This window comes from Callithrix jacchus, chromosome 1 (assembly GCF_049354715.1).
Source record: "Callithrix jacchus isolate 240 chromosome 1, calJac240_pri, whole genome shotgun sequence".
NCBI classification, from domain to species: domain Eukaryota; kingdom Metazoa; phylum Chordata; class Mammalia; order Primates; family Cebidae; genus Callithrix; species Callithrix jacchus.
This window is the reverse complement of record NC_133502.1, coordinates 121,231,364-121,249,214: the sequence shown is the minus strand read 5'-3', so window position 1 is coordinate 121,249,214 and position 17,851 is coordinate 121,231,364. Positions and strand designations below refer to the sequence as shown.

At 37.0% G+C, this 17,851-nt stretch overlaps 1 pseudogene; it reads left to right on the top strand.

Moving 5' to 3' along the window:
• The first annotated feature begins 15,184 nt into the window (after positions 1-15,184).
• LOC100398643 (deubiquitinase OTUD6B-like) lies at positions 15,185-16,362 on the top strand (annotated as a pseudogene).
• Positions 16,363-17,851: the final 1,489 nt, after the last annotated feature.

The following is a 17,851-nucleotide window of genomic DNA, read 5'->3' as shown; positions in this document are numbered from 1 at the left end:
ATAAATGAAATTAAAAAATTGGCTTCTTTAATAGTGTGTCAAATAATCAGCAAGCAAACAAGCAAGATAGAGAGGAAGGAAGGAAGGAAAGAATGAAAGAAGGAGGGAGGGAAGGAAAGAAGGAAGGAAGGAAGGAAGGAAGGAAGGAAGGAAGGAAGGAAGGAAGGAAGGAAGGAAGGAAGGTGAAATATTATTAGAAAAGATTCTCAGCCAGGTGTGGTGGCTCATTCCTATAATCCCAGCACTTTGGGAGGCCGAGGTGGTGGATCACCTGAGACCAGGAGTTTGAGACCAGCCTGGCCTACATAGTGAAACCCCCGTTTCTACTAAAAATACAGAGTTAGCTGGGTGTGGTAGCAGACGCCTGTAATCCCAGCTACTCTGGAGGCTGAGGCAAGAGAATCGCATGAAACTGGAAGGCGGAGGTTGCAGAGGTTGCAGTGAGCGGAGATCGTGCCATTGTATTCCAGCTTGGGTGATAGAGTGACATTTCGTCTCAAAAGAAAAAAAAAAAAGATTCTCATAGTTGCCTTTGCAACCCAAGCAGTGTTTTATTTGACTTCTATCAGATGATTAAGTCTTTCTGTAGATGTATGGAGTAACTTGCTTAATTGCCTCCTTTTAAAAAACACTCCTCATATAAAGTACTTAATGTCAGCTCTCTGGCTTTGAAGAAGGTACAGTGATATTACTTTTAGTAGTTAATATGGGGACGAGGAACAATCACTGGTAGCCAAACAAGTACCTATATTATGAGAAGAGAAAAATATATGATCACTACCAGGTTTAAAGATCAATCTAGAGATGCTGATGAAAGTAACTCAAAAAAATTCACTCTTCAATCTTCAGGTGAAATGATTTACTCACATGCATTTTGAATTAGGTAGTAAGGTTTCTATGTTTGAATGACTGCTTTTTGCTATTTAATAAAACTTTGTATTGTAAATTTTATTCAGCAAATGCCAAAATAACAAGTTCTGACAATATTCTGAATATTTTAATGCATTAAATTTTAGTATATGAAGCATTCTGGAAAATGTTCTAATATGTTTCCTTTGTTTGTTTTATCTCATAATTTAAAGGTACTATGGGGAAATTACCTAGCTTGAAGCATTTCTGGAATATCTTCATAGACTTAAGCCACTGGCCCAAGGTTTCCTTCTGATCTCTAAGAAGCCTTCTGTTTAAATCTCTCAATCACCTCTCTCCTGCCAGTATTAATTTTATACATATATGGTACAGAACTGCCTTTTCCCAGCCATACTACTTTCTCTATAATACTCAAATTTTTATTTAAAAAAATTAATAATTAGGTTTCATTTACTTTCAGTACACACATTTTTCAGAATAACTAAGAATGATAAATCAATTTATATTTTAATTCTATTCCTCCTTAATAACACCATTTAACATGATATTACAAAGAAGCAAATGCATTTGTATTTAGTGTATATTTTGCAACACATCAATGTGAATATGAGTTACACAGATACATATGTGGCATTTACATTGGAATATATTGTTATACCTTTGGTGGTCAAAGGCAACCTACCTGGCCAAGATATAGACATAAAGATAAAATTGTTAAGCATTGATGATATCTCAGCTGGTCAATATATTTTGGTGCCAAAAGCTATCAAACAGCTGTCATGATTGCAATTGCCTGGCTCTGATTATGTAAACCTATCTCTGCCAATTAGACTCTCCTTCACCTCCTTACATACTTGTAAAATCTCTTTCATCTATCCTTGCAAATAAACTCTCAAGCCCAAACCTCAAACAACTATCTGTTTTATTCAAATTTTGGTCTGCCCTTCCCTCGCACATATGCTCTAGATGGGATAGTTGATAGTGGTATCAAACTTTACATTCATAGAATAATTGCATGAAATGCAACAAAATTGCTCACATTCAGTCATTTTTACTTATTAAAAAAGGCAATTTGCAATGGGTCAGCATAATGTCTGAAGCATAAAAAACTAAGAAGAAGAACACAAATATTGAACATTTATTAAGTGCCAGATACTCTGCTGTCTTTTACAAAAAGTAAACAATTTAATCCTCACAAAAACCATATAGGGTAGCTAATCACCATATTTTACGGGTAAGAAAAGCAAGCCTTATATTTAGTGTATATTATGCAACACATAATAAAAAGTATCCGTAATTTTTCTAAGAGCATTTGGAGAATATATTCTATTTTGGAATAAAATATTTACTCATTTGCTCTTTGTCAGTTTATATTGAACTCTTCTAAGTCTCTTACCTTTAGTCCTCAAAGCTAATTTCTTTTTACTTCCTATCTAGTTCTTGTATCTGAAGAATATTGATGTCATATCTCAAAAGAGAAATCATCTCTAGTTCAGGTTATCAGCCAAATAGTTCCTTGACTCAGTTGGTCCTCATGGCACGCCTTTTCATAAATCTTGGTCTCATTTTCCTTTCATATAAAATAAGACTGGTAATAACTACCTCAAAATTATTGTGATGATCAAGTGTACATAACAACACTTCAGAGAACTTCAGATCCTGTAAAACTACAAGGGATTAATTTATTCTTCTTCATTCAGACTTTCTATTTTTTAATTTGCTTTGAGAAATGGAAAAGACATAGAAAAGTGCAAAGAATAACATAAAGCTGAAATTCCGAACACCAAAATAATAGTTACTATTTTGTCATCTTTTGCTTCTAGTCTATTTTTGTAATAAGCCATTTCAGATATAAGTAAAGTTCCTTCCAACCACCATGCTGAGTCTCATTCCACAAGCCTTTGCCTATAAAACACTCCACCCCTAAAACTTCCTGCTTATACTTTCACTTCCCTTTTATGTTTTTACAAACTTATGTGTACTTCCATAAACAATATGTAATATTATTTTGTATATGCACTACTTTATTCAGCATGTATTTCTTTGTCCACCAACAATGTACAAGATACAGCTCTGGGTGCCATGAATACAAAAAGGGAGCAAGTCAGACAAGATCACTCTATTGGAGAAGACATGGAATTTGAAAATCAATCAATGCATCAATCAATCAACTCAAAGGGAAAAATACCAGATGGCTATAAGTGTTATGCAAATAATTAAAATATGCTAAGGATTGATTAGATTGAGTGATCTCTGAGATGGTGACATTCAAGCTATGTGCTTTGAATTACGTACATAATATTCTCTATTTATTGTTAAGCTGAGTGCAGTGGCTCACACCTGTAATCCCAGCACTTTGGGAGGCCGAGGTGGGTGGATCACCCGAGGTTGGGAATTCAAGATCAACCTGAACAACACTGAGAAATCCCATCTCTACTAAAAATACAAAAAAAAAAAAATTAGCCAGGTGAGGTGGCACCTGCGTGTAATCCCAGCTACTTGGGAAGCTGAGGCAGGAGAATCGCTTGAACCCAGGAGGTGGAGGTTGCAGTGAGCTGAGATTGTGCCATTGCACTCCAGACTGGGCAACAAAAGTGAAACCCCATCTCCAAAAAGAAAAAAAAGAATTATATACATAATATTCTGTATTAATTGTTTTATAATGGCATTTTTCACCACACATGATTCTTGTTTGTTTTTACAGTTTTTAGAGGTTTTTCTTATATATATTTTATCTCTATTCTAGAAAGTAAGTATTCCTTACAGAGTAGTTAACCTAGCTTTGATACTTTATTTTCTCAATCTGCACAATTTCTTTAACCTGTCAATTTAATTCCTAAATAAGACTTTCATTTATCCTCTGAATTTTTATAGATAATTTATTCTATGCAAGACACTGCGCTAAGAACCTTGAAATATTCATAGACAAATAAGGTACTTTTCATGCCACTCTGGAGTTTACAATGTAGTAGCAGAGATAATGTATGCAAATTTTAAGGCAATGATAATAGTGCTTTTATAAGAACTACTAACCATTGAGTTCTTACTATGTGCTCAGATGCTTTATATATGTTATCTGCTAGAAGCAGACATTTTATACTTATTATTTTTTGATAAGGAGAATGAGAGTTAAGAGGGTTCATTCATTCAGTCCACAAATACTTATTATGAGTGTCTATGATGAGCCTGGTCACTGTGCTATAGACAAAGAATATGAATAAATGCATACATGATTATCTAAACATAATCCCTGACTTTAAGGAGCCACTGTGTGGTTTTGCTGCTTGTTAACTCTTCCATATATTCTAGAATGATGATCTCTTGACCACACCCTACCCCCAAGTTCAAACACCACTATTCCAGTGAAGCCTTCCTTAATCCTCAGAGGTCAGGTTTACCTCTTATCTTACATGATTTCATGACACTGAAACTTTGCTTTATAGCACTCATCCCAGCTTTTAATTATATCTTTATCTGGTCATCATTACTTAAATTATAAGCTCCATGAAAACAGGTATCATATTGCAGGAGGTTTCTTTCACCATTGTAATTAGTGTCTGGAAGGGGCCAGCACACAGTAGGTACTCAATAAATATTTTTTGTCTGCATGAAAGAATCAATATACATATATGCAAATATATGCACATACAAATATGGACATCCATATAGATACATACAGATCAAAGTTAAACACCTAATACTAGTCCATCCCTTCTCTGATTCCCAGAGCCCACTATTCATGCCTGTCCTAAGGCACCTGTAACATTGAGGATGTTTCCAACTCCAGTAGCAGGAAACACAGCTCAGAATGTATTAAATTAAGAAGAGATGTACTATATCTGTAACAAGAAGTCTGGAAGGTAACCACTTCCTTGGTTGGTCAAGTCAGCAGCTCCATCCATTCCATCCATTCCATCCAATCCATCAAGGACTCAGGTTCCTTTTCATCTTTCTGGTCTGTTACTCTCAGCATGTCCTCCACAAGCTAAAACTCCTCTCAGTCACAACATGGCTGCTGCAGTTCCAGATATACTTCGCTATTCACACATCAGTGTCTCTCCCACTTCCATCCCTTTTAAAAAGCTAAACAAAATCAGTTATGTCTAGGATAATTAAACAGTGGAACAAAATCTTTGTTTTGACAGCAAGGAATAAAGAGAAAATGGCTGTTGGGTAGTCAAGTTACTTTGCCTGCCATAGTTATGGCCACTTTTTAATTAATTAATTAATTAACTACTATTATTTCTGAGTTAGAGTCTCACTCTGTCTCCCAGTCTGGAGTGCAGTGGCATGATCTCAGCTCACTGCAACCTCCAATTCCCAGGTTCAAGTGATTCTCCTGTCTCAGCCTCCCGAGTAGTTGGGAGTACAGGTGCACACTATTATGCCTGGCTAATTTTTGTATTTTTAGTAGAGACAGGGTTTCATTATGTTGACCAGGCTGATCTCGAACTCCTGACTTCAAGTAATCCACCTGCCTTGGCCTCCCAAAATGCTGAAATTACAGGCATGAGGCACTGCATCTGACCCACTTTTTAATATATCATTATTTACCTGTCTTATCTTTTTTTTTAGATTATAAACTCCTTAGCAGCAAGTCTTTATATAATAACTTATGTATACCTTAACAAAGTATGCATCTTTGATACCCTTCTGTTCCTAACATAATGTTGCATTTTTTATATTTATGTACATAAACATATACACATATACACAAAACATGATTTTAATGTTTTACAAGGGGTAAATGCTCAATACATGTAAGCCAAACTAATGAATTTTGGGAGCCACTCTTAGAAGGTTAGGCTAGTATACATGGTGTGGGAAGCTTTGAATAGGAGCCAACACATTTTAAGAATGTATGGGGAGTTTTTGAGCTGACTGGGAGTGTATGAGTTATTTTTCTTTTTGAGATGGAGTCTTGCTCTATTGCCCAGCCTAGAGTGCAGTGGCATGATCTCAGCTCACTGCAGCCTCTGCCTCCTGGGTTCAAGGGATTCTCCTGCCTTAGCCTCCTGAGTAGCTGGGATTACAGGTATGCACCACTACGCCCAGCTAATTTTTGTATTTTTAGTAGAGACGGGGTTTTGGCATGTTGTCCTGCCTGGTCTCAAACTCCTGACCTCAGAATCCACCTGCCTCGAACTCCCAAAGTGCTGGGATTACAGGTGTGAGTTACTACGCCTCTCTGGTATGGGTTTGTAAGAGCAGTTTCAGAGGAGCTCATGAACCCCTGGAGTGTACACAAATGCGTCCATGGGCATACTTTGTGGGGGGAAGGTCTGAAATTTTGACGAGCCTTTCAAACATTTTCATGAGCCAAACATTTTACCAGCAGGTATAATAAATGGAAGGGAAAGCTTGGAGTCCAGCTGAGCCAGAGAGCTGGAAGAAACCTTGGAAATCATTTGCATAAACCTCTTTATCTGGATCTCAGAAAAGTTGGGTTTCTATTTTGAGAACAGAGGATGAATTTTAAATACACATTGGTGGGTCCTCTTCACCTTGGTGAATCTAATATCCACATGCGGGAGTTTGCAGTGGTGAAATGAGTGAGTAATAGTATCCTGAGCAAAGGAATGGACTTTCCTGTAATACTAGTTTTCCAAAGCAAGGCCTCATTTATCCACCCACATGTCCAGGGGAGAGTCAGATTTTCATTTCGTTGCTTTCCTTCCTCTTACTCTGTTTTGTTCCTCCTCCTTTCTTCCAAAAGAAACACTCACCAGGGACCCACCTATGGGTGGAGACTTGGTTAATAATGTTTTTCAAGGAAATATGACAATTCTCCTTGTTTGCCAGCTAAGGGAAACACGCCTCTTTCATGTCCCATATACAAAGAACAAGAATTTCCAATAAGTCACAATGACATTACTAAAAGGAAACCTGCATCCTGCCCAAACCTAAGGCAAGAAATACGTGAAAACTTAAATGGATAGACAGATCCAACGTCCCATTCCAGCTCAAGTAAATCACTGAAAGCATGCTCTCTTCAAAAGGGCTGGAATCCATGAGATTTAATAGTGTCTTTGAGCCTTGAAAAATAATATCCTGGAGCTTTACAGGCTTGCTTATGAGAATATATTGTAAGCCTATCATTGAATGGGGTCCCAAATGTGCATATATGAGCCAAAAAAGACCCTATATCCAATTCTCCTGCTTGTCCTTAAAGAAGATTTAAGTCCTGTCAGAGCTCTAAGAAAAACTGCAAATTGGGTAGAATTTTCTTTGGCATTCACTTTTCCTGTTTCCTGCCTCTGGTCTCACCCTTGGGCTCCCTTCTCTTTCTTACTCTCATTTCAGGATATTCAAATTATCTTTAATGCCTCCAGTCTCCTAATTAAAGTCTACTCATCCATCCAGCCCACTGATGTATTAATTTAATTATCATTTATTTAGAGTCTACTAAGTGTCAAGCACTGTGCCTGTTGGAGTACTAAGATGGCTGAAAGGCTCCTGCCCTAGAGAAGACAGGATTTTCCTGGCTGAGGGTTTGGGTTTCATTCTCTAGGCTACTGTTTCTGAACCTTGGCTGTGTATTAAACCTACCTATGAGCTTTTGAAATACAGACAGACTGTTCTAATGGGTGAAGGTGGGAGTTTGAGGGTCAGCATGCATTAGTGTGTATATTTTTAAAGCTCCACAAGTGATTTTGCTGCAAGGTCAGATAATGGAGAGGTAGGGAGTCACTGAAGAATTCTCATCCCATGAATTCTGAACTCTTGTGCAGATTTTTTTCTAGAAAGAAAATATTGTGCTATTCTCCTAACCCTTTTTGATCCTCCTGTTGTTTTCCACTGAAACTCTCTTCCATGCTCTTTAGATTTCAGTTCTACACAATTAAAAAGTGACATTACTCCTACTTATTAACTTAATTGCATTTTTAGCTCAGAGGAAATAGGGTCTTTACCTATGTTGATTTTTCTCCTTAAAATAAGTTGCTCTTTAAACAATTTTCTAAATTGACATTAAATTATATGCATTTACTACTTACAACATATTGTTTTGAAGTAAATAACATTGTGAAATGACTAAATCTAGCTAGTAAGCATAACACATTACCTCACACAGTTACCATTTTTGTGGTGAGAACAGTTTGCGCTTTCAGCATTTTTTCAAGAATATAATATACTGTTAACTGTATCACCATGCTGTATAACAGATCTCTTGAACTATTCCTCCTAAGTGAAATTTTGTCTTTTGACCATGCCTCCCCAACATCCCCCAACCTGTCCCTAGTAACCATCCCAGCTCCTGATAACCACCATTCTACTACTTCCGTAGGATCTCATTTTGTTTTAGATTCCACAGGAGTGAGATTGTGCAGTACCTGTCTTTACATGCTTACCTTATTTCACCTAACATAGTGTCCTCCAGGTTCATCCATGTTGCTACAAATAACAGGATTTCCTTCCTTTTTAAGGCTGAATGGTATTCCATTGTGTGTATATGTCACATTTTCTTTATCCATTCATTCTTTGATGGACACTTAGCTTAATTCCATATTTTAGCTACTGTAAATAATGTTGCAATGAACATAGGAATGTAGATATCTCTTTGACATCCTGATTTTATTTCCTTTAGATATATACCCAGTAGTGGGACTGCTAGGTCATACGATATTTCTGTTTGTAGTTTTTTAGGGAATCGCCACACTGTTTTTCATAATGGCTATACTAATTTATATCCCCACCAATAGTGTGCCAGTTTTTCCACATCCTCACCAACACTTATCTTTCATCTTTTTTATAGTAGCCATTTTACCAGGTGTGAGCTGATCTCTCACTGTGATTTTAATTTGCACTTCCCTGATGATTAGAGATGTTGAGCATTTTTTCATATGTCTGTTGAAGATATTTGTATATATAGTTTAGAGAAATGCCTATTCATATCCTTTGCCCATTTTTAAATTGGATTACAACAGCTTCCCCCCGTATCCACAGGGGATATTTTGCGAGACCCCCCAGTGGAATCTTGAATCAGTAGATAGTACAGAACCCTATTTATACTATTTTTTTATAAGTTTGACAGCAGAGATGGCTGCTAAGTGACTATTGGGAAGGTAGCGTATATCACATGGTTATGCTGGAAAAAGGGGTGATTTATAGTCTGGGCAGTTGAAGCCAGACAGTGCAAGATTACATCACACTTTTCAGAATGGCACATGACTTAAAAATCATGCATTGATTGTTTCTGAATTTTTCCATTTAATATTTTCAGACCGTGGCTGAACACCGGTAACTGAAACCACAGAAAACAAAACCGCAGATAAGGGGGGACTACTATATTCATTTTCTTGCTATTAAGTTGTTTGCATTCCTTACATATTTTGAGTATTACCCTTTAACAGATATATATTTTGCAAATATTTTCTCCTATACTGTAGGTTGTCTCTTCACTCTATTGATTGCTCAGTTTCTATGCAGAAGCTTTTGTTTGATATAATCCCAGTTTTCTATTTTTGCTTTTGTTGCCTGTGCTTTTGGGGTCATATCCAAAATGAATCACTGCCCAGACCAATATCATCGAGGTTTTTCTCACTTTTCTTCTAGTAGTTTTATAGTTTCAGGCCTTATATTTAAGTCTTTAATCCATTTTGAGTTGATTTTTGTATGTGATATCAGATAAGGGTCTAATTGTATTTTTCTGCATGTGAATATCCAGTTTTCCCAACACCATTTACCTTTCCCTATTGTGTGCTCTTGGTGCCTGTGTCAAAAATCAGTTGGCTGTTCATGCATGAATTTATTTCTGGCCTCTCTATTCTGCCTCATTGTCCATGTGCCTATTTTTATGCCCATGACATTCTGCTTTGGTTACGACAGCTTTGTAGCTTATTTTGAGGTCAAGTAGTGTGAGGCCTACAGATGGGAGACTTTTTATTACCAATTCAATATACTTATTCATTATAGGTCTGTCAAGATTTTGTATTTCTTTATAATTCAGTCTTGGTGTGTTGTATGTGTCAAGAAATTTATCCATTCTTCCTAGATTATCCAGTTTATTGCCATATAATTGCCCATAACAGACTCCTGTGATTGTGTATTTTTGCAATTGTGTATTTTTGCTGAATCAGTTGTAATTTTTTTTTCTGATTTGTGGTTGTATTTATTTGAGTCCTCTTTTTGCTTTTCTTAGTCTGGGTAAGGGTTTTTAGATTTTTAAAATATCTTTTCCAAAAGCCAACTCAATATTGTTGGTCTTTTCTATTGTTTTTAAGCTTTAATTTCATTTCATAATACCCTGATCTTTATTATTTTCTTTGTTCTATTAACTTTGAGCTTTGTTTGTTTTTGTTTTATAACGTTTTATAATGTTGGGCTGTTTATTTAAGTTCTTGCTTCTTTTTTGAAGTAGGTGTTTATTTCTTTAAATTTCCCTATTAGAACAGTCTTTGCTAGATTCCATGTTGTGTCTTCATTTCCATTTGTCTCAAGAAACTTTTTAAGTTTCATTTTAATTTCTCCCATTGACCGTTCAGGATTATATTGTTTATTTCCATGTCTGTGAATTTTCTGATGTTTCTCCTGTTATTGATGCCTTTCCATCCCTTGCGTTTAGGTCTATGTGTGCCCTTATGATGAAGTGAGTTTCTTGTAGACAACACATCACTGGGTCTTGCTTTTTAAAATAACTTCAGCCACTCTATGTTTTGTAATTGGAGAATTTAATCCATATACATTCAATGTAATTATTGATAGTAAGAACTTACTACTGCTATTGTGTTAATTGTTTTCTAGAACTTTTGTTTTTTTCCTTCCTCACTTGTGGCTTTGTGGCTTCCTCACTTCCTTTGTGGCTAAGTGATTTTTTTTCTAGTGGTTTGTTTCAATTCCTTGATTTTTGTCTTTTGTGCATCTACCATAGGTTTTTTTTGCTTTGTGGTTAACATGAAGCTTACAAAAAATATTATGTAGTTATAGTAGGTTATTTTAAGCTGATAAAAACTTAACTTTGATTGCAAAGCAAAACAAATCTTTACACTTTTACTCCACCCACCAACATTTTGAATTTTTCCATGTGACAGTTTATATCTTTTTGTACTGTATGTCTCTTGAGACATTATTGTAGCTGTTATCATTTTAACAGTTCTGAGTTTTTAACTTTCATTCTAAAGATGTAAATGATTTATCCACCACTATTACAGTATTAGAGTAGAGATGATCCTCAACTTACAATGGTTTAACTAACAATTTTTTTACTTTGATGGTTTTATTGTGATATAACCTCATTATAAGTTGAGGATCTTCTTATGACTTATGATAGGGTTGTGGGTTCTACAGAATGTGTGTTACTTTAGTCCTATTGCAAAGTCAATACAATGTAAGTCAAACTATTATTAGTTGGGACTGTCTGCTATGTTGCCAGCATTAAATACACTTTTAACCTCAAATATTTTTACTTACAATGGGCATATCATAACCTTATTATAATTTGGGGATCATCTGTATTCTGAATTTGTGCACTATTACTAGTGAGTTTCATGCTTTTAGGCATTTTTGTGTTACTCATTGTAATTTTTTTTTTTAAGCTTAAAGAACTTCTTTTAGCATTTCTTGTAAGACAAGTTTGGTTAGAATGAACTCCCTTAGCTTTTGTCTGTCTGGGAAAGTATCTCTTCTTTATTTCTGAAAGACAGCATTGCTGGGGATATTATCTTTGATTGGCAGGGTTTTTTTCTTCCATATTTTGAATATACCATCCTACTCTTTCTTTGTCTATAAGATTTCTGCTGAGAAGTCTCTGCTAGCTGTATTGGAACTCACTTATATGTTATTTGTGTCTTTTCTCTTGCTGCTATCAAGATCCTCTCTTTGTTTTGGATTTTGACAGTTTGATTATAATATGTCTTAGCACATTCTTATTTTGATTGAATCTGATTAGAAACCTTTGAGCTTCCTGTATCTGGATATATTTCTCTAGATTCGGAGAGTTTACCTCTATGATTTCTTTAAAACAAGCTCTCAGCTCTTTTATCTTACTCTTTAGTTCCTTTGACTAGAATATTTGCTGTTTTGATGTCCCAGAAATCCCATAAGCTTTTCCATTCTGTTTTATTCTTTTTCTCCTAGAACTGCATAATGTCAAGTACTCTGTCTTAGAGTTCACAGATTCTTTCTTCTGCTTCATCAAGTCTATGACCTATTGCTCTCTGTTGCATTTTTCATTTCATTCACTATATTTTTCACTTCTGGAATTTTGTTTGAATCTTTAAAATTATTTTAGTCTTTGTATTACATTTTTCATTCCAATCACTTGTTTTCCTCACTTCATTGCATTGATTCTCTGTTGCACTTTGCTGAGCTTCCTTAAAATAATTATTTTGAATTATTTGTCAAGCAGTTTATGCATTTTCATTTCTTTAGGGTCAGTCATTGACCCTTTATTTTGTTCATTTGTGATGTCATGTTTTCCTGATTACCACTATTTTTTTTTAGATGAAGCTTTGATCATGTCACCCAGGCTGGAGTGCAGCGGTGTGATCTTGGCTCACTGCAACCTCTGCCTCCCCAGTTCAAGTGATTCTCCTGCCTTAGCCTCCCAAGTAGCTGCAATTACAGGTGTAAGCCACCATGCCCAGATAATTTTTGTATTTTTAGTAAAGACAGGGTTTTGCCATCTTGGCCGGGATGGTCACAAACTCCTGACCTCAGGTGAGCAACCTACCTCAGCCTCCCAAAGTGTTGGGATTACTGGCATGAGCCACCATGTACAACTTTTTCTTGATTATTCTTAATCCTTGTAATCATGTGTTGATGTGTTTGCATTTGAAGTATGTGCTTATTATAGTCTTCACAAATTGGCTTTTTTTGAGAAAGTTCTAAGCAGACACCCTGCTAGAGTGTAGCAGAAGCCCAGGACAGATGCAGCTGGCATAGCAGGCTTCTGCCCTGCCAGAAATCTAGGTCCCACTGTGGCTGGTGCAGCTTTGCCTAAAGCCTGGGGCCTGCTGTGGTTGGTGTAGTGCTGGGGCACATGAGAAGCCTGAGGCCACTGAGGGCTCCCTGCTGCGAAGAGCTGTATGAAGCCCAGAACCACTAAAATTAGCCTGATGGTGATAAAGAGATTGAGTCTACCATGCAAGCCTGAAACCTGGGGTATTACAAACCTGACTGGTGCTGAGACTCATTCTGTAGGTAATGGTCTTGTGTAAAAGACTGTGGGGAGGGGCAGCCTTCATGGTACTGAATTTTTCAATGGTGGGTCCAGTGTTGGAGCCCAAGACAATGTCCTAAGTTCATTCTCTTGTCTTTCCTGTAAGTGGACAGTATCTCTGTGCTCTGCTGCTTGGAGTTGGGAAGGGGTGACACAGGTAATGCAAACTGCTGTTTGTACCCTCTATCCTCTTCAATGCATCTTTTCTTATTATTGTGCTACAACCAGGCACTGTGATCTCTTATCTATTTTTCTTAGCTCTTGTGAGGGTATTCTGTGGGTAGTTCTGTGTGGGTAGTTGTTCAAATTGATGTCTCTGTAGGGAGAAAATCACTGGAGAGTACTGCTCTACCATCTTGCTCCATCCTTCTTCTAAGTTGCACTTTTTATCACATAGTCATTACACTTATTCTTCCATCAGTATTTAGCATTGTAAATCAATACCTTTCAACTATTACTGGGCCTAAAACTGGGCCTAAAACTTACTTTAGGCACGTACTAGCAATGCCTCTTTCTGGGTTTCATACCCAAGGATGCCGATTCAGTGGGTTTGGGAGTATGCTCAGATATCTGATTTTTTTTTTCACTTTTTCATTAAGAAGATTTTTAAAATAAAGCTGGAAAAAAGTACTAAAAATACTTCTATATGTTCTACCTTAATCCAACAATTTGTTGGCATTTTGCAATATTTGCTTTATATCTCAACTTGTATGAATGAGCGTATATGTGTATTCACTACATAGTTTTGTATTGTTCAAACACATGAAAGTAAATTTCAAATATTGAGACATTTCGGCTTTAATACTCCAGTATGCATCTCCTACAAATAAGAATATCCTCCTATATAATAGGAATACTATAATCACTCCTAAGATAATTAACAATAATTCTAAAATATCATCTATATTTTGCATTTTTTTCTTTTGAGATGAAGTTTTGCTCTCGTTACCTAGGCTGGAGTGCAATGGCGTGATCTTGGCTCACTGCAACCTCCTCCTCCTGGGTTCAGGCAATTCTCCTGCCTCAGCCTCCTAAGTAGCTGGAATTACAGGCACGCACCACCATGCCCAGCTAATTTTTTTTTTTTTTGTATTTTTAGTAGAGACGGGGTTTCACCATGTTGACCAGGATGGTGTCGATCTCTTGACCTCGTGATCCACCCGCCTCGGCCTCCCAAAGTGCTGGGATTACAGGAGTGAGCCACCGTGCCTGGCCCATATTTTGCATTTTAACAGAAGGTTCTGGATCTAGTTGTCTGTCTAAGTACAGTGGAACAAGTTTCAGACATTATGATGGGACAATGGAGAAGATTTTGGGGGAGCAAGCAGCAGGTCTTATGAGACAACCCAAATAAGCCTCAAGTTAGTGCTGGGTTGATGTCACAAAGTACATCAGGCAAATAGCCTATCTTGCCACCGCACTTGACACACAGTCTAAACTAAGCCAGTTAGGTTATGTGGGTCCTAGGAGCCACTCCTACATGCTGATTTCAACTATAAGAAAAGGGAAATACTTTTTCTTGCCCTAGGAAACTTCAAAGAAAATCCTCCTGCCCTCATTTTTATAATAAAAAGTTGACTGGCGAATGTACAAAAAGGCATCTCTATAATTAACTACATAACCTGGTTTAAGTAATAAAGTTTACTTCAGTGTAAATGATCAATCAAATACTCCCCTCTGTGATTAAAGAGTTAAAATTGTGGCCCAGCGTCATGCTTCAGGGCAGCTGTAAGGAATAGAAATCATGGGAGTTGTAGTGTGATAATTCTGCATGTTCTCTAATATTGTCTTCATAAAATAGCATCAGCTGCTGCTGCATACGGTATAATTTTAATATGCTCTTTTAATATTTACAGTGTGCCTATAAAAGATTTCATGATGACAGCTGGTGGTTCCCGTGGTAATTAATAAATGGCAGTACAACTGTGATCAAATGGTTTCAGGAAAGACTCTCTCAGAATGCTGGCTTTCACAAATCCAGGCCTGGGTATGATTTCCGGGTAAAGGGTTTTCTAAACCTGAGGTTGATCCCATTTTATTATTTGCCTATGCGGTTTTGTAGAGTTTTATCTCCAGGTTCTTCCCAAACAGCAAAGAGGGGGAAAGGAGCCGATGGTGCAGTTTCTTCCAGTGTGTATGCTAGGCTACCTGGTAGTTATGGAGGTGGTCTTGACTGAAGAGCTTGATGAGGAAGAGCAGCTGGTAAGAAGGCATCACAAAGAAAAGGAGTTGCAAGCCAAAATTCAGGGTATGAAGAATGCTGTTCCCAAGAATGACAAGAAGAGGAAGCAACTCACTGAAGATGTGGCTAAGTTGGAAAAAGAAATGGAACAGAAACATAGAGAGAAACTGGAGCAATCAAAGCTGACTACTAAGGAGAATAAGATAGATTCTGTTGCTCTTAACATTCAAATTTGTACTTGAGAATCAGCCACCTTGGATATCAAAAGCACAAAAGAGACGGGGAAAAAAAGCTGCATTGGAAAAAGATAGCTGAAACTGAAATTGAAAACTTATCAGGAGCCAGACATATGGAAAGTGAAAAACTTGCTCAAATATTGGCAGCTAGACAGTTAGAAATTAAACAGATTCCATCTGATGGCCACTGTATGTATAGAGTCATTGGAAATCAATTGAAAGGACTGTGCTCTGGCTGTGGTTGCCTTAAGAAGTCAGACCGCTGAGTATATGCAAAGCCATGTAGAAGACTTTCCGCCATTTTTTTTTTTTTTTTTTTTTTTTTTTGAGACGGAGTTTCGCTCTTGTTACCTAGCCTGGACTGCAATGGCGCCATCTCGGCTCACCGCAACCTCTGCCTCCTGGGTTCAGGCAATTCTCCTGCCTCGCCTCCTGAGTAGCTGGAATTACCCCCATGAGCCACCGTGCCCAGCTAATTTTTTGTGTTTTTAGTAGAGACGGGGTTTCACCATGTTGACCAGGATGGTCTTGATCTCTTGACCTCGTGATCCACCCACCTCGGCCTCCCAAAGTGCTGGGATTACAGGCGTGAGCCACCACGCCTGGCGACTTTCTGCCATTTTTAACAAACCCTAATACAGGAGATATGTATACTCCAGAATAGTTTCAGAAGTACCGTGATGATATTGTAAACACAGCTGCATGGGAGGTCAGCTTGAGCTAAGAGCTCTGTTTCACATTTTTCAAGCACCAATAGACATAATACCAGCAGATTCTCCTCCCATTATAGTTGGAGAAGAATATTTAAAAAAAAACACACTCAGACTTGTATATATGAGACATGCATATGGCTTAGGAGAACATTATAATTCTGTTACACTCTGTTGGTAAACACAGCTACTGAAAATTGCAGCTAATTTATACAATGTACAATTATGTTTTAATACAGTGTGCTGAACTATTTCTATCAAGTGTTGGGTTGTTCTAAATGCTACTGAAAAATATAACTACCTTAAATCGGTTTTATGGCAAAGTTACTAACAGGTGCTTTTAGAAATGTGTCAGAGATAAACTTTATCCAGTGTCTTCTTAGCAGAATTTAAAAAACTTGTAAGTCCATTGTAGAGAACATCACTCATAGATCAAGATAGTACCCTATTTGCTGATACTTTCATTTATATAGGATCCTGGACATTCTGTTTCTGTTGGAACAAATTTTCAATGTTTTTAATTCTCCACTTTCTTCCTGTTACTAAAAACTTTCAAAATAACAATTTCATTGTAATTTGTCTTGAAGAAGTTTACCCAATATTGCTGGCATTGCAATAATGTAGTATGATGAAGGACAAATTAATTAATGCTTATAAAATGAACTAGATTGCAGTAACCATGGTACTGATGAGATTAATGCATTGAACCTTTACTATTAATATATGTAGCCTTATCAAAGCATAGCTTAAAAGCTTGCCTTAATAATTAAGAATTTAAAAATATTTATTTAGATGGGATTCAGTTGTTTAAAGAAGTGAGACAAATTCAAAGGTAAATAGACATTCTTTGTCAAACTTAAACCTCTAAAGAATTAGAGATTTGTTTTTTATTTGTGTATAACTTTAAAAAGACCTAATAGATTACTGTCTTTTTAATTCATTTAGTATTCTTGGTGTTTTTTTAAGCAATGGACTGGAGTTAGTATCATCATGTCTTAATTTCTCTCATAACTACACATCTTTTTTTTTGAGATGGAGTTTCGCTCTTGTTACCCAGGCTGGAGTGCAATGGCTCAATCTCGGCTCACTGCAACCTCCGCCTCCTGGGTTCAGGCAATTCTCCTGCCTCAGCCTCCCGAGTAGCTGGGATTACAGGCACGTGCCACCATGCCCAGCTAATTTTTTGTAATTTTAGTAGAGACGGGGTTTCGCTATGTTGACCAGGATGGTCTTGATCTGTTGACCTCGTGATCCCCCCGCCTTGGCCTCCCAAAGTGCTGGGATTACAGGCTTGAGCCACTGCGCCCAGCATAACTACACATTTTTATATTTCCTTGTATGTTTTCTACTTTGCTTTCCTTGAAGGAACAAGCATTTTGTGGCCTTTACCTTGGGCAATTTTAGTGAGTAGCAGTGTACAGGGTCTAAGGCCACATTTACTTCTTCCTCTTTTTTAATCCGTCTTACAAGATATCTCCCTTTTTGCTTCATTCTTTAGGATTTGAAGAAAACATTTGCCACTTGTTATTTTGTTAGCCTTATTAATGTCACCTTCCCTTTAACTCAAAGAGTTGAGAATTTTTATATTACACATTTGAAAAACGTTGAAAGCCACTGTTTTGGAAGCTAAGACTTGTATATAGTAGGTTTCTATGTGAATGGTTTATTTAGCTCAGATTGCAGGTTACTCACAACA